This window comes from Boleophthalmus pectinirostris, unplaced genomic scaffold (genome assembly GCF_026225935.1).
Source record: "Boleophthalmus pectinirostris isolate CB_2022bp ecotype Guang Dong unplaced genomic scaffold, ASM2622593v1 HiC_scaffold_14, whole genome shotgun sequence".
Taxonomy (NCBI): Eukaryota; Metazoa; Chordata; class Actinopteri; order Gobiiformes; family Gobiidae; genus Boleophthalmus; species Boleophthalmus pectinirostris.
In genome coordinates, this window is record NW_026571047.1 from 30,756,214 (window position 1) to 30,778,092 (window position 21,879).

The following is a 21,879-nucleotide window of genomic DNA, read 5'->3' on the forward strand; positions in this document are numbered from 1 at the left end:
TGACCGTGACACCCTCATCAGAAAAATGTCCAACATGAGAAAAGTGGAGCCGAGTGCAGGATTTTACAACAAAATTGTACTTATTCCTGTTTACATACAAGTTAATGTTAAAACATTGTGTTGAAATTGAATTTTTCTTAAAGTTTTAGGTTGTTCATATTATTATAAACATATAATAAGAAAGAGTTCATCAATTAAAAAAGATTTCTGTAATAGATTTGCATTTCTCTGCACAAATATTTGAACTTATTATTATTTTTGGGGTTTATATGACATGAGTTTTCTAATCCGGCCCCTTTGGGATCAAAGTAGGTTGGATGCGGCCCCCGGACCAAAATGAGTTTGACACCCCTGATCTAGAGGGACTATTGAGTAAGGGTTAGTAAAGTAAGTAAAGTATCAGAATGTAGGAAAGAGTTACACTCCAACAGGGTCAAGTTAAACCTGTGAGATTCTTTCAAGTTGTTGACAAAAAATAAAAAACTCATGTCGGTAACGGAGGAATGAAATATGCAGCACTTTTTGGGCAATAAATCCAAACAGTGATAACTCTTGGTTCTCACTTACATATCCTTAACAAAAACTGGTTTGAATATTTGCTTCATATAGTTTTCTACCATATGGTACAAGATTAGGTTGAAAAACCTCTGACTTTTTGAGTCATGAGATTTTTTATGAAGAAAGTTCATGGTAACGGAGGGAAAAGTAACAGAGGGAAAATTGTGCAAACAAGTAGAAGGTGCAGGATTTTACATAATTTGTCGCTTTTTTCTTCTGAATTAGGGATGGGAATTCGATGAAATTTTCTTAATTGATCGTCGGAAGAATTAACGATCGATTATCAATTAATCATTAACGTTTTTATATTAAAATGATCATCATTATTATTACTATCTGCACTAATCTGCATAAATAAATAAATTCAACTTTACGACATAAAAAACTGTAACGACTCTAGATCCACATCAGCCCGTTTGACATTATAATGTGTTTAATTCAGTTTTGTTCAACTCTCACAGAAACAAAACTTAAAACCGCATCGATAATTTGCATAAACTAAGCAAAGATAAAACTACAGCTCTTGTGTCGCTGATGTGGGTTCAACTTCTGTCAGATTAAAAGACATGACTCAGGTGAATACAGGTTAGTGTGACCAGATTTGCGTTTGTCAAAACCAGGACACCGTACGGGGGGAGGGAGGTGGGGACTCGTCATCCACATTGCGCGACTCTCACCTGGAAAAACTTTTTCCCACTGGACACAGAAACATGTGCTGCTTTGTTCACTGTGCACATGGACTCACACTTGTCTCGACTGGGACAGAAAGTGTGGAATTTCTAGTACAAATCATCGTTAAATCCACATTTGTGCTTCGGTTCGTTACAGACTGACCCACTGTTTGTGTCTCGCTCCTTCTGATGCAGAGACACATGTACACACCTGTTTGGTCACGATACACACAGCAACCTACATTCGGTTTGTCGATTAAAATGAACATAATCGATGAAATTCTTAATGATCAATTAGCGATTAATCGACTAATCATGCCCATCCCTATTCTGAATACTTTAATATTACTTCAAAATGAAAGGAAACTATTTCTATAAAATATGTCAGTCCTTCCAAGGAAATTTTTATCATTTTACATTTTTTTTTTTTTTTGAAAAAACCTGTACCTTCATCAACAGTTCAAAGATCGAATAACACAAGATATGATGAAATACATCCATTTATTTACATGATTTGCAGAGTAAACTAGAGTACATATGTATCTGTTCAATACATTTTTATATCAGATGCTTTAACTTGATTTTTTGGCCTTGTTGTTTACTTCTGCTTGTCCAGGCCCTGGGCAGCTGTCCCGTCTGCCTCCTCTAGAACCTCTGCCCTGGTCTGTACTGTGTCTGTACTGATGGATTCTCTGATATTTGTGAGTTTACAAACTTGTCTGTTAATTGTTTGGTCGACCAATCACGTCACAGCTCTGAGGTTTGAGCAGAAGTAAGTCAAAGGAGAAGCTCCAAACAAACCAAAACAAACACGACGACGGTTTTAGGATCAGAACTACAGAACTGTTTAGTTTGTGAAAATCGTGCAGAAGGTCAGAGCTTTGAGCATTTGTAGAGGAAGATGTCTGTGCTTTTCTCTCAACTGGATTGAACTAAAGTTTGATTTTGTTTAGTTCTACTGTTGTGACCGTGACGTTCCCCGCCTGTTTCAGTCTCTTTCAGGTTGATAAATGTTTAAAACTCAGTTCAGAGTGACACTGGTGTGAAGGTGTCAATGAGATATAAACAAATCAGGTTTAATACAAGATAAAACCAGCAGAAAAGGACTAAATCAGGACTAAAACCAAAGAGAACCAGGACTGAACTTCAGCCTAGACTTGGGATAAACCCAAACTCAAAATCAAACCAGAACTAAACCATAAAGAAAATGGAATGAATTTAGACTATAAACAAAGTCAAGGTGTAAATGGATTAAACTAAACCAGGATTATGTCAGGACTAAACCAGGGTCAGGAGTAGGAATGAAGCAAAACTAATCCATGACAAAACCAAGATGAAACTTCAGCCAAAAATAAAAAGTCTGTGAAGTCTACAATGGTAATAATAAGTCAAATATGTTTCCTGTTTCTTATAATGTCTTTTACAGTTTATACCAGCCTCGTCTCCTCTGGGGCTGTGGTGGAGGGTAAGACCGTCTAAACCAGGTCTAAACCAGGTCTAAACCAGGTCTAAACCAGGTCTAAACCAGGTCTAAACCAGGTCTAAACCAGGTCTAAACCAGGTCTAAACCAGGTCTAAACCAGGTCTAAACCAGGTCTAAAACCAGGTCTAAACCACTAAAACCAGGTCTAAACCAGGTCTAAACCAGGTCAAAACCAGGTCTAAACCAGGTCTAAACCAGGTCAAAACCAGGTCAAAACCAGGAAAACCCTGTCCAAATCCGGTCTAAACCAGGTCTAAATCAGGTCTAAGACAGGTCTAAACCAGGCCTAAACCAGGACTAAACCAGGTCTAAACCAGGTCTAAACCAGGTCTAAACCAGGACTAAACCAGGACTAAACCAGGTCTAAATCAGGACTAAACCAGGTCTAAACCAGGTCCTAAACCAGGTAAACCAGGTCTAAACCAGGAAAACCAGGTAAACCAGGTCTAAACCAGGACTAAACCAGGTCTAAACCAGGAAAATAAATCCAGGACTAAACCAGGTCTAACCTAAACCAAACTAAACCAGGTCTAAACCAGGACTAAACCAGGACTAAACCAGGCCTAAACCAGGTCTAAACCAGGACTAAATCAGATCTAACCCAGGACTAAATCAAGTCTAAACCAGGTCTAAACCATGACTAAACCAGGCCTAAATCAGGTCTAAACCAGGTCTAAACCCAGACTAAATCAGGTCTAAACCAGGTCTAAACCAGGTCTAAAACAAGGCCTAAAACAGGTCTAAACCCAGACTAAATCAAACCTAAACCAGGTCTAGTCCAGAACTAATAAAGGAAAACCTACGAGTAAAGGAATGAATCTAAACCAGGACTATGTCAGGACTAAACCAGGACTAAATCAGGACTAAACCAGATGGTAGGAATAAACCAAACCTACTCCACAGGGCAGTAGACGGGGGGAGGACAAAGGGGTTTGTTGTCCCGGGGCCCAGTGTTTTGGGGGCCCACACCTGGACCCTCTTCTTATTCCTTTATATCAGAGGGGGGCCCATGCAACACGTCTTGCCCTGGGCCCTCAAATTTCTGTAGACGGTCCTGCTAATCCATGACAAAACCGAGATGAAACTTCAACCAAAAATGAGTAAGTAAGTACGTCAAAAATGCTTCCTGTGTATCTTATAATGTCTTTTACAGTCCATGTGAGTCTGGTCTGGTCTGGTCTCCTCTGGTCTGGTCTGGTCTGGTCTCCTCTGGTCTGGTCTTTGGTGGAGACACAGATACAGATCTCGTATCTTCCAAGAGAATCGTCTTGACAGGATTTCTGATGGAGCAGATTTAAAGAGAGTTGATTTCTTTTTATTTTCTCTTGTCAAAACTCGTCTGCAGCTACACGACCCACAGACTAAATAATGTCAAGTGTGTGTGGGGAGAAAACCAGGGCTAAACCAGGACTAACCAGGTCTAAAACCAGGACTAAAACCAGGACTAAAACCAGGACTAAAGCCAGGACTAAAACCAGGGCTAAACCAGGACTAAAACCAGGACTAAAACCAGGACTAAAACCAGGGATAAACCAGGTCTAACGAAGGATTGAACCAGGACTAAACAAAGTCTAAACCGGGTCTAAACCAGGACTAAACCAGGACTAAAACAGGTCTAAATCAAAGCTTAACTAGGACAAAACAAGGTCTAAACCAGGACTAAATAAGGCTAAAACCAGGGCTAAACCAGGACTGAACCAGAACTAAAACCAGGGATAAACCAGCACTAAAACAGGTCTAAACCAGGACTGAACCAGGTCTAAATCAGGGCTAAACCAGGATTGAACCAGAACTAAACCTGGACTGAACCTGGACTAAACCAGAGCTAAACCAGGACTAAACCAGGTCTAAACAAGGTCTTAAAACAGGTCTAAATCAGGGCTAAACCAGGACTATACCAGGACTAAACAAGATCTAAACCAGGTCTAAAACAGGACTAAACCAGGTCTAAACAAGGTCTAAAACAGGCCTAAAACAGGTCTAAACAGGTCTAAACCAGGACTAAACCAGGACTAAACCAGGACTAAAACAGGCCTAAAACAGGTCTAAATCAGGTCTAAACCAGGACTGAACCAGGACTAAACCAGGACTAAACAGGCCTAAAACAGGTCTAAATCAGGTCTAAACCAGGTCTAAACCAGGTCTAAACCAGGACTAAACCAGGTCTAAACAAGGTCTAAACAGGTCTAAACCAGGACTAAACCAGGACTAAACAGGTCTAAACAAGGTCTAAACCAGGTCTAAACCAGGACTAAACCAAGACTAAACCAGGTCTAAACCAGGGGAGAAAACCTTGTCTAAACCAGGACTAAAAAAGGCCTAAAACAGGTCTAAATCAGGGCTAAACCAGGACTAAATGAGGTCTAAACACCGGAAAAAACTGTAAGTAAATAAGGACTAAATCAGATCTAATTCAGGCCCAAACCAAGTGTAAACCAGGACTAATGAACCAGGCCCAAACCAGAACTAAACCACATTTAAACCGGGAGGATACAGTAGTAAAAACGCAGATTAAATGAGTCTTAAAATATCTGAAAACAGCAGGATCTTGTGTGTGGATCTTTGTAAACGCGCTGACAGCTCCGTGTTGACTTTGGCTCGGGTAGAAAAGACGAGAGAGGAAAACCGAACACAAAACCTGCACCGAGCGTAGCCTGGGTTTGACAGTCTGGTTTAAAAGGTGAGCCCGTCTAAATTCATGTGAACAGGTGTCTCCATGGATACGGCTCAACTTAACCACGTCCGACGACCTGCGCCGCAACGACCGACTTTTGAAACGAAAAAGATCGGAAATAAGTTTGGAGACGGAGAAAGAAAACGGCAAAAAGTGAAATGTTTTGGTTTCCTCGTACACGCAGATGCTATTGTCTTGACTCGAATGTTCCGCAGTTTGGCGTTGAACCTGTTAAACTGTCACCGTGGAGACAAGCGGGCGGGACTAACGAGCCAAGTTACGAGTCAGATCTGTGGAGAGTAAAAAAGAACCACAGTAAGAATGTAAACTTTTCAATGCATTTTAAAGCAATAAGAACATCTGTGATTAAAGTTTAATGCTCTATTACGGGACTTTCCATGCAGCGTAAGAAAATCTCCATGGAAACAAGCTGGCGGTACTAACAGGTGAAGTTACGAGTCAGATCTGTGGAGAGTAAATAAGAATCACAGTAAGAATGTAAACTTTTCAATGCATTTTAAAGCAATAAGAACATCTGTAATTGAAGTTTAAAGGTTGTATGGAGGATTTTTTTTTTGTTTCAAATTGTCAATGAAAGTTTAAAATACCATTACAGAGACGCAGCAGCTTTGTAATTATGATGACCAAAAAAAAAAAGAATGAAAATTTATCAACTGTGGACGTGTTGAGGCCAGATAAACATCAGCCAATAGAAAACGAGGCTGCCTCTTTATCTATTGGCTGTCAGGTCGTCAATCAAACTCCCTACGTTTCTAGTGTAACTGACTCGTCGGGATGCGGGGATCACGTGGTTTACGCAGCGGTTCTTAGAGGCTTTTTCAAACTGTCGCTTCCTCACATTTCGCACAAAGTTTGTTGCGATGGCGGACGAGAATCCACGACCAGTTCGCCGCAAAAGAAAGTCGGTTTTTTGAGGTCGCTGAAAGAAGAAGAGAAGGGGAAAAGGAGCGAAGACAAACCGAGGTGATTCTCGGAGATTCCTTCCAGCGATTGCGCGAATGAAGCGGACGAAGGGTCTAAAAACTGACGCGTCGGTTGCTAAATTATTTCTAGACAGGGTCACTTCAACAGTAATTCTGAACGCGCACTGGCTGTAAAAAAAAAAACTTAATTTCTAGAGTAAAGAGGCGGGAGGAGGTGTTTCTACTTGTGGAGCAAAAAAGAATTGTCGCTGCATTTCTCTTCCCTTAAAAAAATCCTCTATACAACCTTTAATGCTCTATTGCGGGACGTTCCATGCAGGGTAAGAACATCTCCATGGAAACAAGCTGGCGGTACTAACAGGTGAAGTTACAGGTCAGGTCTGTGGAGAGGCGACTCCACTAACAATAAAAATGTACTTTTCAACGTACTTTAAAGCAATTAAAATGTCTGTAATTGAATAAATTTAAGTTTAATGCCCTATTGTGGAACATTAATAAAGTAAGTCAGAGTAATAAAATCCCCACGGAGACAAGTTGGTGGTACTAAGAGGTGAAGTTACAGGTCAGGTCTGTGGAGAGTCAGTGTCAGTGGAGACAGGTCCCCCACACTTACAATGACCTTTTCAATGAACATTTAAAGCAAAGAATTCACTTTTCAATGTGTTTTAAAGCAATGAAGACATCTGTAATTGAATAAATGCAAGATTAATGCTCCATTGTGGAACATTCCTTGCAAAGTAAGAAAATCCCCACGGAGACAAGTTGGTGGTACTAAGAGGTGAAGTTACGGGTCAGGTCTGTGGAGAGGCGACCCCACTACAACAATAAGAATGACCTTTTCAATGCACGTTAAAGCAGTGACGATGAAGGCAAGTTTAATGTCCTATTGTGGAACATTCCATGCAAAGTAATAAAATCTCCATGGAGACAAGCTGATGATACTGACTAGATGAAGTTACAGGTCTGGTCTGTGGAGAGGTGACCCTATTACAGCAATAAGAATGAACTTTTCAACACATTTTAAATCAACAAAGACATCTGTAATTGAATAAAGGCAAGATTAAAGCCCTATTGTGAGATATTTCATGTGAAGTACTCAAATCTCCATGGAGACAAGCTGGTGGTACTAACAGGTGAAGTTACAGGTCAGGTCTGTGGAGAGGTGACCCCATTAACAATAAGAATTTACTTTTCAATGTGTTTTAAAGCAATGACGACATCTGTAATTGAATGAATGAAAGATTAATGCCCCGTTGTGGAACATTCCTTGCAAAGTAATAAAATCTCCATGGAAACAAGATGGTGGTACAGGTGAGGTTACAGGTCAGATCTGTGGAGAGGTGACTCCACTAACAAGAACGATTTTATGGTTATTAAAGCATCTTATTACACAGAAACACAGTGTAAAGAGCCGTGGAGATTCCGTGCACAGAGAAGACGTGAGGAGCGAGGTGGTGCTAAACCAGGACTAAACCAGAACTAAACCAGTTTGTCGTTTGTTGTTTGTCGGGACTGGCCCAAAGGTGCGTCCGCGTAGACTGTCGGGTGACCGCAGACAAAAGGACCACACTAAAACTTCAAAAAAAAGCAATAAGAATTATTTATAATGTCAAATTTCATGACCACACTAATCCACTGTTTATTCATGCCAAATTACTCAAACTGAACGATTTGATTCTGTACCAAACTGCACAAGTCATGTATAAAGCTAAAAATAAGCACTTACCAAAAAATCTTCAACTACTTTTTTGTGAAAGGGAAACAAACTATAACTTAAGAGGCGTTTTGAATTTTAAATTGCCTCGTGCTCGAACGACAAGAAAACGTTTTTGTGTCTCTGTTTGTGCTGTGAAATTATGGAACAACTTGAAAATAGAATTAAAACTTTGTTCGAATATACATGTATTCAAAAGGGCAATAAAAAAATTAATTATTTCAAAATACTGTGCGGAAGAAATGAGTGCTTAGGGTATATGTGTGCATGTATATGTATGTGTATGTATATGGGTGTATATATGTATATATATATAGGTATGCATGGGTATGTGATGTGTATGTAGGTATGTATATATTATATCTGTGTATATGATGTGTACTATATCTGTGTACATAATATACATATATTTGTTGTTGTCTGTTAGATTGTAATGCAATGGAGGTACTGTGCAATTATTGCTTATAATGTACAGGAAATGAGACGTCTGTATTTGTTCTTCGTTAATTTGGGACTGTAGAAAAAAGGGGTGGGGTTAAATAAGTATTTACTTCCTCCCACTCCTTTTTCGGACACAAGGAAAATTCTGCGTAACATTTATTTTGCCTGTTATTATAGAATAGAAATAGTTACTTTTTGTGTTATATCTATGTATTTACGTTTTTGTCTTTTTTTATTATTTAGTTTTTTGTTTTTGTTTTTTAATTTATGTTCTATGTATTACTGTCCGAAATAAATAAACATAATAATAAATAAACATAATAAACACCGCGGTCCCGCGTCGTACAGGGCTTGTCTCCACGCCACATGGGACTCAGTGCAGCGGTCACCAGTCGCCCTTTGAGGACACACTGCTCGGGGATCGGGGTTCTCTCTTTCACTCTCTTGCTCTCTCAAGTCCAAGTTTAGTCCTGATTTAGACCTGGTTTAGACCTGGTTTAGTCCTGGTTCTGCTACAGATGCAGTTTGCTGTTTTGGCTGGTTCGATCTCTGACTGTCCAGTCACGGGTCTGAGTCCGGTGACGTCGTCGTTCGCTGCTAAAGGTCCTGGTGACACCGACTCAAAATCTGATTGGTTGAAGCAACAGTTTCATGGACATTTATTTTGTGTTCGAGTTCCTGCAGGACGGATTGTGAAGGCCTCAGACTTCTTTGACTCTGCCTGGCAACAAGTGACGGCTGAAATGTGATTGGCCAAATGCTTTAATATGAAAATCCATGTGTGGAAGCGGCACAAGCGTCAGAAAAACTCTGAAAGGAAACGGACAGACCATTTGGATTTATTTAATAACATAATTAACATCAGTCTGTGATTCAGAGATTTATTTAGTCCAGCAGAGAAGGACTTGCAGGCCCTGACGCCCCACCACTGAATAAAAGTAAGTTTAATGCCTTAGTGTGGGACATTTCTTGCAGAGTAAGAAAATCTCCATGGAGACAAGCTGGTGGTGAAACCCTCAGTTGTTGTATTACCACGGAAACACGAAAATTAAATGTTAGACGCCCATAATGTGAAATACAAGGCACGATATCAGTTTAATGCCATACTGTGGAATATTCCTATCAAAGCAACAGCATCACCATGGAGACTAGCATGCAAATATACCCTCCTTTTTTAACGCATTCTCATTTTTAAAGCTTCATAAGGAGCAGAAAGAAGAAACGTGAGCAAATGAATAATGTAGTGGAAATTTCTTTGAGTTTTCATTAAAAATACATAAAATAGTAAAAAAAAAATAACGTACAAGTTACTACAAAAAATATTAAGTTGTTTCAGAGCACATCTCCGAAACGTTCTAAAGTAAATGTTGGCGTGCCGTGCCTTTAAGCGCGGTTTCAAAGCCCAGCAGGGGGCGCTGTGAGGGCTCAGGTACCTGCTCTATATGAATCCTTTTAAATTTATGCAAACGATTCTCCCAAGATTCAACTCAAAGACACAAACTTTTAATTAGGCCCAGAAGAAGAAGAAGAAGAAGAAGAAGAAGAAGAAGAAGAAGAAGAAGAAGAAGAGAAGAAGTGGAGCTCGTGTCCAAGTTCGACTCGAGTTCACTTGGTTCACGAGTCGGATCTTTGTGTAATAGATTTAGACGTGTTCGAGCTGGAGTGCATTTTAAGTTCTGTAATGTACATTTTCTGCACGGTGAAGAGTTAGATTTTTTAATTAAAATGAAGAGAAAACTACACAAAACTGCACAACTTTCTTATAGGTTTAAAAAAAATAATAAAAATCGATAAAATCAATCTCTTTTTCACAGTGCGGCAATGAAAGTTTGTACTCGTTTATCCATGTGTTTGAGCAAAAGGACAAACCAGGACTAAACCAGGACTAAACCAGGACTAGACCAGGACTAGACCAGGAATAAACCTTGTGTAAACCAGGTCAAAACCAGGTCTAAACCAGGACTAAACCAGGGATAAAACAGGTCTAAACCAGGACTAAACCAGGACTAAACCAGGGATAAAACAGGTCTAAATCAGGGTTAAACCAGGACTAGACCAGGACAAAACCAGAACTAAACCAGGACAAAACCAGGACAAAACCAGGACAAAACCAGGACAAAACCAGGACTGAACCAGGACAAAACCAGGACTAAACCAGGGATAAACCACGTCTAAATCAGGGTTAAACCAGGGCTGAACCAGGACAAAACCAGGACAAAACCAGGACAAAACCAGGACAAAACCAGGACAAAACCAGGACTAAACCAGGACTAAACCAGGACTAAACCAGGACTACACCAGGTCTAAATCAGGGTTAAACCAGGACTGAACCAGGACAAAACCAGGACAAAACCAGGACAAAACCAGGACTAAACCAGGACTAGACCAGGACTAAAGCAGGGCTAAACCAGGACTGAACCAGGGCTAGACCAGAACTAAACCAGGACTAAACCTTGTCTAAACCAGAACTAAACCACGTCTAAATCAGGGTTAAACCAGGGCTGAACCAGGGCTAAACCAGGACTAAACCAGGACTACGGGTAAACAGTCTAAATCCAGGACTGAACTAAGACTAAATCTCATCTAAACCAGAACTAAATCAAGACTAAACCAGGACTAAACCCGAGGTAAACCAGGTCTAAAACAGGTCTAGATCAGAGCTAATCCAGGACTGAATCAGGTATAAAACTATCCTAAATCAGGGCTAAACCAGGACTAAACCAAGACTGAACCAAGACTAATTCAGGACTAAACCAGGGCTAAATCAGAGCTAAACCAGGACTGAACCAGGAATAAAACAGGAGTAAATCAGACAAAAAACAAACTAAACAAAAAACAGGGCTAAGCCAAGACCGAACCAAGACTGAACCAGGGTAAACCAGGACTAAACCATGTCTAAACCAGATCTAAACCAGGACTAAACCAGGACTGAACCGGGGCTAAACCAGGTCCCAAAGAGTGCTAAATCAAGGCTAAACCAGGATTAAAAACAGGTCTAAAACAGGGCTAAACCAGGACTAAACGAGGACTAAAGCAGGGCTAAACTAGAAAGTAAACCAGAACTGAACCAGGACTAACCAGGACTGAACCAGGACTAAACAAACCAGTCTAAAGTAGGGGCTAAACCAGCACTGAACCAGGGATGAAACAGGCATAAATCAGGACTAAACCAAGTCTCAAACAAGTCTAAAAAAAGAGCTAAAACCAGACTAAACCAGGACTGAACTGGGGAAAACCAGGACTAAACTAAACAGTGGCTAAACCAGGACTGAACTAAACCAGGGACTAAACAAAAAACAGACTCTAACCAACTAATAAACCAAATCTGGAAAAGGAAACTGCTAAAAAACAGACTAAACTTAAACAGAGGGCTAAACTAAGGCTAACCCAAACTGAACAGGAAAAAACTAGAAGTAAACCAAGACAAAACCAGGAAAAAACCGGCTAGATGAAACCAGGCATAAAGGATTAAACCAACTAAACAGGTCTAAAAAACTAAACCTTCTAAACCAGATCTAAACTAAACCAGGACTAAACACTGACTAAACCAGGGACTAAACAGCACAAGGACTAAACCAATAAACAAAGTCTAAGGGACTAACTAAACAAACCAGATCTAAACCAGGACTAAAAGAAAACAAAGCCAAACCAGACTAAACCAGACTCTAACCATCCAAAGAGGAAATCTAAACCAGGATTAAAACAGTCTAAAACAGGACTAAACCAGGAAAAAATAAACCAAAGACTGAACCAGGACTAAACCAGGTCTAAAGTAGGGCTAAACCAGGACTGAACCAGGGATGAAACAGGCATAAATCAGGACTAAACCAAGTCTCAAACAAGTCTAAAAAAAAGAGCTAAACCTTGTCTAAACCAGATCTAAACCAGGACTAAACCAGGACTGAAACAGGACTAAACCAGGACTGAACCGGGGCTAAACCAGGTCCCAAAGAGTGCTAAATCAAGGCTAAACCAGGATTAAAACAGGTCTAAAACAGGGCTAAACGAGGACTAAAGTAGGGCTAAACTAGAAGTAAACCAGAACTGAACCAGGACTAAACAAGGACTAAACCAAGACTGAACCAGGACTAAACCAGGTCTAAAGTAGGGCTAAACCAGGACTAAACCAAGTCTCAAACAAGTCTAAAAAAGAGCTAAACCTTGTCTAAACCAGATCTAAACCAGGACTAAACTAGATCTAAACCAGGACTAAAGTAGATCTAAACCAGGACTAAACCAGATCTAAACCAGGACTAAACTAGATCTAAACCAGGACTAAAGTAGATCTAAACCAGGACTAAACCAGATCTAAACCAGGACTAAACTAGACCTAAACCAGGACTAAAGTAGATCTAAACCAGATCTAAACCAGGACTAAACTAGATCTAAACCAGGACTAAACCAGGACTAAACCAGGACTGAAACAGGACTAAACCAAGAACAAATGAGCTCTAACTAAATATTTAAAAAGGAACTAATTCTGTTTTAAACATATGAAGCAGCTGATACCAGGTCAGGTTCCAGGTCAGATCTGCGGAGAGGCAAGCCGGCTCAGAGTGCGAATTAAAAACACCCCACTGCGGGACATTCAAAGCCAATACGTCTCCACGGAAACGGCGAGTTGACGCAGCCGCGCGGTCGGCACGAACACGCCCCTCGACCAGACAGTCGCGGGTTCAGATCTCTGCTCGTCGACACCAAAAGTCAGCCGAGTTCATACTTGGGTTTCCATTGACGCAACAAAACAAAAACAAAACGACAGAATAATAAAATGATAAGATCTGGATGGCGAGACGCGTCTTGCCGAAGGAAATAACAAAGCAGTGGTGCAACGTCTGAAGTGAAATGGAAGAGCAAGCGATTTGGAAATGGATTTTAATAGAGGGTGACCAGATTTTTCAGGATCAAAATCTGGGACGCTCTCGGTTTGTGATGTTTGGTGATGATAAAGCTGTAAAAACGAGCGCGTGATTAAGGAGAATTGTTCAGCACTCGGCCCATTTATGACGAACGCGAGTCACTAGAGTCACTTTTTCTTTGTGTTTTGGTCGTTTTTAAGCGGCTTTTCTGTATTTTATCTCAACAAACGACAATTTGCGCCAATTTACGTATGAAATTGGTCAAAAATAGGCAGTGTTGGGGAGTAACAGATTACATGTACCGGAGTTATGTAATCAGAGTACAATTTATGAGTAACTGTATTCAGTTACAGTTACTGTTTCAGTGAGTGGTAATTGGATTACAGTTACTTTGTTGAAATAAATGGATTACACGGCGGTATTTTCCTGTTTTCACATTATGGGCTAAACCAGGACTAAAACCAGGACTAAAAAGGACTAAATTAGGTCTAAACCAGGTCTAAAAGCAGGACTAAAACCAGGACTAAACCAAGGACTAAACCAGGACTAAACCAGGACTAAAACCAGGACTAAAACCAGGATTAAACCAGGTCTAAAAGCAGGACTTAAAACCAGGTCTAAAACCAGGACTAAACCAGGACTAAAACCAGGACTAAAACCAGGTCTAAACAAACCAGGACTAAAACCAGGTAAAAACTAAAACAGGACTAAAACCAGGACTAAAACCAGGATAAAACCTAAACCAGGTCCAGGTAAACCAGGTCTAAAAGCAGGACTAAACTAGGACTAAACCAGGTCTAAACCACCAAGACTAAAACCAGGACTAAAACCAGGACTAAACTAAACCAAACCAAAACCAGGAACTAAAACCAGGACTAAAACCAGGACTAAAACCAGGATTTAAACCAGGACTAAACCAGGTCTAAACATATGACACTAACATTAGGGTGGACATCATTTAAAGCAGCAGTGTCTCATATAAAAATAATTTCTCTATCAATAATATTTTTAATCTGCGTAAGGAAAGACTGGGCTGTTTATTGTCTTTTAGCAGATAAAACAAAATTTCTGTTAAGATATCCTAGGTTTTTCTTCTCTACAGCAAACAAAAGTCTGTTCATGGAGACAATTTGAAGAAAACAAACATGAGTTTTCAGGATGTGGTTGGTTCATTCATGTAGTTTTTAAAAGCATCACAATATCAAGTAATCCAAAGTATTCAGATTACGTTACTCATTTTAAGTAATTTAATGGATTAAGTTACAAACTACATTTTGGGGTATATAATCTGTAATCTGTAGGGGATTACATTTTAAAAGTAAACTTCCCAACACTGAAAATAGGGACACCTGGCACATTTCTTCTACAAACCTGGGACAAATCAATGGTTTCAAAGAGGTTTCCAGTGCACTTTTACTCAAATTAAAGGGTCTATATTACGCAAAATTGACTCTTGTGAGATTAAAGTCATGTTATAATGCTGTTACCTCCTCAAAAACATCATTTGTAGAGGTGGAAATGCAAGGAGCAGTAATAAAAATGTGGAAAAAAATGAATAAATATCTCGCTCAGATGGCTGATGTCCTAAAGCTTTTTTTTTTTTTAATAACGTTTCGTCAAAAAGCTTTCATCAGATCATTTTTCTTGCTTTGGACCAAACGACCTGATCAAAAACAGACCCGGAGTTGAGTTTTGTTTCATTCACACATGTTTGAGTTTATTATTTTTATCTGTCTACATCTCGAAATGCAAGTTCAAAACGCTCTGTTCCACCTTGTGATGTCACGAAGCTATGTTTTTTTACCTTTAGTTCAGTAGAGATTGGCAATTCCAGGGCTAAAATGATCTGTGATTCTTTTGAAGGTGTGTGGAAATGGAGAAGTAGACAGACTAATAATAAAACTTTACTCAAACGTGTGTGAATGAAACAAAACGCAAGTCCAGATTTGTTTTTGAGGAGGTGGTGTGTTCCAAAGCAAGAAAAACTATCTAACAAAGACTTTTTGCCAAGAAAACATTATTTAAAAATCAAAAAAAGCTTTTGGACATCAGCCATTAGAGCGTGCTATTCATTTTTTTCATGTTTTTATTGCTCCTCCTTGCGTTTGCGCCTCTACAAGAACTTTGGTGTGAGTTTTCTGTTTCATTTGAAGTTTTTGAGGAGGTAACAGCATCATAACATGACTTTAATCTCACAAGAGTCAATTTTGTGTGATATAGAACGTTTCATTTTAGTAGCAGCGCACTGAAAACCTCTCTGATACTGTCATTTCTTATTAAAACAGGGTGACCAGACGTCCCTATTTACCCGTGACAGTCCCAGTTTTAAGACCTGTGTCCCCTGTCCCAGAGGATTTAATGATTTGTCCCAGTTTTATAAAAGAAAAGTCCCAAGTGTCGCTATTTTCGAGCAATCTGATACCTGGGAACAGTAAAAAGAGGCATACATTTGTCATTTGTTTAAGTAAAATACACAAAAGCTGCTTAAAAATGATTAAAACACAAGAACCTACAACACAGGTGTCAAACATAAGGCCCGGGGGCCGGATCCGGCCCTCCAAGACCTTTAATCTGGCCCGCCACTGATTTTCTACAAAAATATTTTTATTATATTTTCTGTTAAAATATTGATAATTTTCTGTGGTGTTTATCACAGCAGCGTCTCCAGCGTCTCTGTACGTGGCCCCTCCCACCAGAGCAGCACAAATGAAGACTTGTCTCTTTCCAAACGCTCTTAAAGGACGATCGTTTTGACTGTTGACCGTGACACCCTCATCAGAAAAATGTCAAAAATGAGAAAAGTGGAGCCGAGTGCAGGATTTTCCAAGAAAAATGGACTTCTTCCTTTTTGCATACAAGTTAATGTTAAAACTTTGTGTTGAAATGGCATTTTTCTTAAAGTTTCAGGTTGTTTATAATATTATAATATTTTGTAAAAGAAACAGTTCATCAATTAAAAAAGATTTCTGTAATAGATTTGTGTTTCTCTGCACAAATATTTGAACTTATTGTTATTTTTGGGGTTTATATGTCATGAGTTTTCTGATCCGGCCCCTTTGGGATCAAAGTAAGTTGGATACGGCCCCCGGACCTAAATGAGTTTGACACCCCTGACCTACAAGAATCAGAGGTGGGACCAAGTTGTTGTTTTGCAAGTCTCAAGTAAGTCTGAAGTTCAAGTCAAGTCCAAGACATTTGCTTTGAGCTTCAAGTCATTTCAAGTCTTTAAACCAGGCATGTCCAAACTATGTCCCGTGGGCCAAATGCGGCCCTCAGACACATTTTTCTTGGCCCTCAGGCTTACAGGTGAATCGGCCCAAATTACCTTGCATCAATTAAAATTTTACTTTTTACTGTTTTTAGAAAATCTCCCTTGGTAAAGCTGATATTTAATATTTAGTGTGTGGTTTCAAGGATCTTAGCATGAATAAAGACTGATGATGGTTCATTCTAACGTGTTAAACATGCACATATTTCAATTATTCACTGTATTCGGCCTCGATGAGTCCTCCACTTCGTCTGTGTTTAGATATGTGGCCCTTGATGAAAAATGTCTGGACACCTCTGCTTAGATTTTTGCAGTTTACATGAATTGTAAACTAAATTGTACTTAAAAAGTCATGGTATATTTATTTATGAGTATTTATATAAGAGTTGTATAAATCCTAATTTTTCCTTTTTAAATGTCTTGACAAGATCTAAGTGTGAATCATTACGTTCAGAACAGAAATAATTAAGATTTAAAAGTGCTAAAGAACAGTTATTTTATCATGTAGTTCTATGTAGTTCCCCCTGTTTTGCTGTATTGTACTGTTATTACTGTAGTACATTTGAGGATACTATCTCAGAGTACTTCAGTTACGTCCAGAGTAACAAATAAAAAAGTGGGACGGACATGTTCCAGTTTGTTCCTGTAAAATTAAACACTGCATTTATCAACTGTAAAGAGAAAAGTATTTTCTAAAAACATATATTTTTTTAGGAGAAGCATCAAGTTTTCTCAAGTCACAGAGCTCAAGTCCGAGTCAAATCCCAAGTCGAATCCCGAGTCCGTTTTATCAAGTTAAGTCCCAAGTCCTAAAAATAGTGACTCAAGTCTGACCCCTCTGACATGAACTTTGGTGTATGTTTTCTGTTTCATTTTCTGTTTTTGAGGAGGTAACAACATTATAACATGACTTAAATCTCACAAGTGTCAATTTTGTGTAATAAAGAACATTTAAATTATAGTAGTAGCGCAATGAAACCGTCTCAGATAGTGAATATGCTAAGGCTAATGCTAACTGATGCTAGGTCTGTTACATCTTATTAAAATAGTGTGACCCGAAACAAAACACAACTCCAGGTCTGTTTTTTGATGAGGAAACAACATTTTAACAAAACTTTAATCTCACAAGAGTCAATTTTGTGTAATATAGAATGTTTAAATCACAGGTGTCAAACATAAGGCCCGGGGGCCAGATCTGGCCCTCCAAGACCTTTAATGTGGCCCTTGGGTGATTTTCTACTAAAATATTTTAATTATATTTTCTATTAAAATATTGTTAATTTTCTGTGGTGTTTATCACAGCAGCGTCTCCAGCGTCTCTGTACGTGGCCCCTCCCACCAGAGCAGCACAAATGAAGACTTGTCTCTTTCCAAACGCTCTTAAAGGACGATCGTTTTGACTGTTGACCGTGACACCCTCATCAGAAAAATGTCAAAAATGAGAAAAGTGGAGCCGAGTGCAGGATTTTCCAAGAAAAATTGACTTCTTCCTTTTTGCATACAAGTTAATGTTAAAACTTTGTGTTGAAATGGCATTTTTCTTAAAGTTTCAGGTTGTTTATAATATTATAATATTTTGTAAAAGAAAGAGTTCATCAATTAAAAAAGATTTCTGTAATAGATTTGTGTTTCTCTGCACAAATATTTGAACTTATTGTTATTTTTGGGGTTTATATGACATGAGTTTTCTGATCCAGCCCCTTTGGGATCAAAGTTGGTTGGATACGGCCCCCAGGACCAAAATGAGTTTGACACCCCTGGACTAAATTATAGTAGTAGCGAACTGAAACCTTCTCTGACAGTGAATATGCTAAAGCTAATGCTAGGTCTCTTACTTCTTATTAAAACAGAGTGAGTTAACGGCATTCTAACATGACTTAAAGCTCACAAGAGTCAATTTTGTGCAATATTGAACATGTAAGTTTAGTAGTCGAGCACTGAAACCCTCTCTGATAGTGAATATGCTAAATGCTGAAGCTAATGCTAACCGCAGTCATGTTAGGTCTACTACTTTTTATTAAAATAGGGTGAGCCAAAACAAAACACAACTCCAGGTTTATTTTTGATAAGGAAACAACATTTTAACACAACTTTAATCTCACAAGAGTCAATTTTGTGTAATAAAGAACATTTAAATTATAGTAGTGGCGCACTGAAATCCTCTCTGATAGTGAATATGCTAAAGCTAATGCTAACTCATGCTAGGTCTGTTCTTTTTAAAATACGGCGACCTGAAACAAAACACAACTGCAGGTCTGTTTTTGATGAGTTAACAACATTCTAACACAACTTGAAGCTCATAAGAGTAAATTTTGTGTAATAAAGAACATTTAATTATAATATTAGTGCACTGAAACCTTCTCTGATAGTGAATATGCTAAGGCTAATGCTAACTGCAGTCATGCTAAGTCTGTTACTTCTTATTAAAATACGGCGACCTGAAACAAAACACAACTCCAGGTCTATTTTTGATGAGGAAACAACATTTTAACACGACTTTATTCTCACAGGAGTCAATTTTGTGTAATAAAGAATGTTTAAATTATAGTAGCAGCAAACTGAAATCCTCTCTGATCGTGAATATGCGGTAACACTTTATAATAACTACACCTTATTTAGCCTTAATAAAGCATGAATAAAGACTTAATTAATAATGAACAAAGACTTAATTAATAATGATTCACGCTTAGTAAATGTTTAATAAAGGATAATTCGTCTTCACTTTAGAAAAGCTCTCAAAAAGACTTAACTAACAGATAACAGCTGCCTGAATTATCATTGTATTGCATTATTAGTAAATTATTCTCACATATCTTACTAATGATTAATAAATGCTCAAATGTTTAGTTCATGAGTAATTAAGTATGAAATAATTATGAGTAACAAATTTACAGCACAGGCAAATTAAGTGCAAGTGCTAATTCAGGTAGTAATTAAGTAGTTACTAAGCGTGAATCATTATTAATTAAGTCTTTGTTCATTATTAATTAAGCCTTTGTTCATGCTTTATTAAGGCTAAATAAGGTGTAGTTGTTATGAAGTGTTACCGAATATGCTAAAGCTAATGCTAAGTCATGCTAGGTCTGTTACTTCTTATTAAAATACGGTGACCTGAAACAAAACACAACTCCAGGTGAGTTTTTGATACGGAAACAAAATTTTAACACGACTTAAAGCTCACAAAAGTCAATTTTGCCTAATATAGAACCTTACATCTCTGTATAATATTAACTTTTTGCTTTATAGTGGCCTAAACTTCTTACATTTTCATTTTTTAGTCCAGCCTGTGTGCGCTCTGGCTACGCTACGCAAACCTCTATGCTAATCTCTCCACATCTGCTCTGACATATGGACCCAACCTGTTCCATACATTACATTGTTGAAATAGTTAACCTTTTTACTGCTATGAATTATGGCTGTTTTTTTTTTTTTCTATAGCTTTACTGACAACAGCTGCTACTGTACGAAAAGAACACTATGTCTGCTTGTGTGACCATATGCGATATCGCTAAGTAGGCTAACTAAAGTGGTTTAAAGTACGCAAAAGGGACTCTTGTGAGCTTTAAGTCATGTTAGAATGTTGTTATCGCCGCAATAATATACCTGGAGATGAGTTTTGCTCCATTCACACGTGTTTAAGTAATCTTTTATTATCGTCTGTTTACATCTCCAAAGCTCAAAATGTTCTGTTCCACCTTGTGATGTCAGAAGTGGTAGTTTTCAAGTAGGAATACAACGATTTTAGTTTCAACACTGATTTTGACAACTTTAAAGATTAGCCGATATCAGCTGATACTTATGGAAGCCCATTTCCGCCAGTAAATAAAAAATAAAAGCCTCACAGATAGTCATAATTATGAGTTTAAAAGTTATAATTATGAGCTTAAAAGTCATAATTACAAGTTTACAAGTCATAATTATGAGTTTAAAAGTCATAATTATGGGTGTGAAGGAAACAAAATAGGACTCCAGGTCTGTTTGTGAGGAGGAAACAACATTATAACAGATCAGAAAATAGTGTAATATGGACCCTTTAATATATAATTCAGTCATTTATTGCTGCTGCTACTTCCTTGAAGAAATAAAATCAAGTCTAGACCAGGGTGGAATAATTGGAGCTTCCTTGACTTGCACAAGACACTGTGAGCCACAGTACTGTTCTCATTAAAATAGGACATTTTCGATTATCACAATCTGCAGTAGACTGGTTTGCATCGTTCCTGAGGGGGAGACAATAATGTGTGAGAGCAAACACCTTATCCTCTTTCTAAGACTACGTCCACACGACAACGCTCCTGGATTTTTTTTTTTACGGGGTGAAAAAAAATGTATTGATCTGACGCGTCCACACACGTGTCAGATCAATAAATATTCAAGTCCAGACGACGGAACGGAGCACTGACTGAAAACTATGTAATACATATGCCACGCCTGTATGTGGTGCTGATATTAACATTTAATAATACATATTTCATCACAGTTTATTTATTTATTTATTTTTATTTTAAGGTAATTTTGCCTATTTTAGATGTATCCCAGAAAGCCGTTTATATAGCCGTACAGCCGTTTTGTTTTGCAAAAGTTAAACATAAGTTTTCATAAATCCATAAATCCAACAGTTTAATTACCAGTGCATAATCTTTGTTATTGTTCTGTGTGCGTGTTGTTAGCATTAGTGCTAGCAGCGTGTCTCGGTTGCTGGGCGACGGAAGCGGCTCCGTGGGCTACACCTGTCACATTTCTGCAACGCTCTTGCAGCCCACGGGGGCTAATTCGAGGGCTGCATTGGAGGACACTGGCGATGACGGGGTCGCAACATCATCGTTTTCCAAAAGCTGCGGTTTGCTTGTCCACACAACAACGCAACGCCGGCGTTCTCAGATTTCTCCACTCCGGAACCCGTTCTCAAAAAACACCGTTTTCCCCCACCCGAAACGCCAGCTCCGTGTGGACGAAAGGACAAACTGAATACAAACTTCACCATTTCGATCAAAAAACGTTGTTGTGTGAACAGGCCCTAAAACTGCACGATGTGGGCGCCGCAGGTCTCCATCCTCGGGCCTCTGCTTTTTAGTCTATACATGAATGACCTCCCCTCACTGACGTATTCACCCATGGAAAAAAGGCAAGTGAGGAAGAGAAGAGACTAAGAACTGAAATGAGAAAGGTGGCAGCCTGGCTCAGAGTCTGTTTGGCATTAAAAGCAAATAAGACTATTGCCATGTATTTTATTTTAGTGCAAATTAACAAATTGCTCATATAATTTT

The 21,879-nt window shown here is 38.7% G+C and overlaps 1 protein-coding gene across 1 annotated transcript in view; it reads right to left on the minus strand.

Moving 5' to 3' along the window:
• LOC110165968 (A disintegrin and metalloproteinase with thrombospondin motifs 3) overlaps positions 1-21,879 on the minus strand; it is a 287,972-nt gene that overhangs the window by 240,725 nt on the left and 25,368 nt on the right. The window lies entirely within an intron of this gene.